Genomic DNA, 1,332 nt, shown 5'->3' on the forward strand with positions numbered 1-1,332 from the left:
AATCTATTCTTAGAATACTAAGGTAAAGAGCTAAGAACAGCTCTCAGGAGTGCTTATATATGTTATAGATCTGGTTCTGTAACGATGCTACACGTAACCTTAGCTCTAAGCGAGTAGTCTAGCTTCCTGTATATAAACTTCTCGTCTCTCTGCTCTTCTTCTCTCTTTACCTTATTATTCTAAGTTATAGTAAATCGACCTAAGTTCCGTCCACTTGAGATTGACTCTTGCCCGTGCTATAATATTATAATAAAGTTAAATCACTCCGCGAGGGATCGCATTAGAATATCTCCTCATTTCGACTTGCCTAACAATTAGCACCACTATATTTACTTTAACACGATTGAATCGCCCTTAGGCCGTACGAAGAATCACTTATTATATCCTCGATTATATTGAATTACTCGCAAGCCTCCGACTAGTACGAAGACGTACTAGAAGGCAATAATACTACCCCTCGTGTTCGACTCCCTTAGTCATCTCCTAAATCTAGCGTTAATACTCGAGGACGCTCCAAACACATAGCTAAATCGAGGAAAAGGAAACAACATATTATCGAATCTATCTATAAGAGTATTGAGGACTTGGGGGACGCCGAAGACCCTAAGAGACAAAACTCACGGTTCTCTTCTATAGCACAAACAACTACTCCCAAACGAACCCACTTCGATTCCCGTTTGAGTACTTAAGAAGTAGCCGAGATAAGGGATACTATTCGCCGACTAAAAGCTAGACTAGCCGCGACCGAAGCAATTAATACCCAATCTTCTTTAGGTGGCGATCGCTCGTCACATCGCCTAGCTAGAGTTTGCGATAATCAACGCTTTAACCAAGTTCGACTATATTCGCTCTCCGTCCAAGATAGGAATCCCTTATCGAATCCGGACTCATCCGACCCAGATAGTAAAGGCGATTATAGTCCCTAGAACCGCGGCTTGTTCCTCGCCTAAGGCTGAGGGACGACTTGAACTAAGGACGCTTTAGCTAGACTCTAGGGCTCGACCATAGCTGTCACAGCGCCAGCTGTTACCAATCGCCTGAGCCAATCGCCTGCGACAGAGGCCAGGCCGGGAATGGTGGCGTTCCCGAGCTTTAAGCCTACTAGGGCTTAGCTCCTCACATGACATCCCCTTACTTCTAACATATATATGTATATAGATCTCTCCTCCTCTCCTTTCTTCTCTCCTTAGCTTTAGATTCTAAATGAATAGCCCGACGTTGCGTCGCCACCTCACACCATCGTCACAGTGCTGTTACAATTATTAAAAAAAATTTATTTATATTTTTATATATTTTATAAATTTAAAAAAAAAAATTTTTAATATATATTTA

The sequence above is a fragment of the Mollisia scopiformis genome (genome assembly GCF_001500285.1).
Source record: "Mollisia scopiformis unplaced genomic scaffold LY89scaffold_28, whole genome shotgun sequence".
Classification (NCBI taxonomy): domain Eukaryota; kingdom Fungi; phylum Ascomycota; class Leotiomycetes; order Helotiales; family Mollisiaceae; genus Mollisia; species Mollisia scopiformis.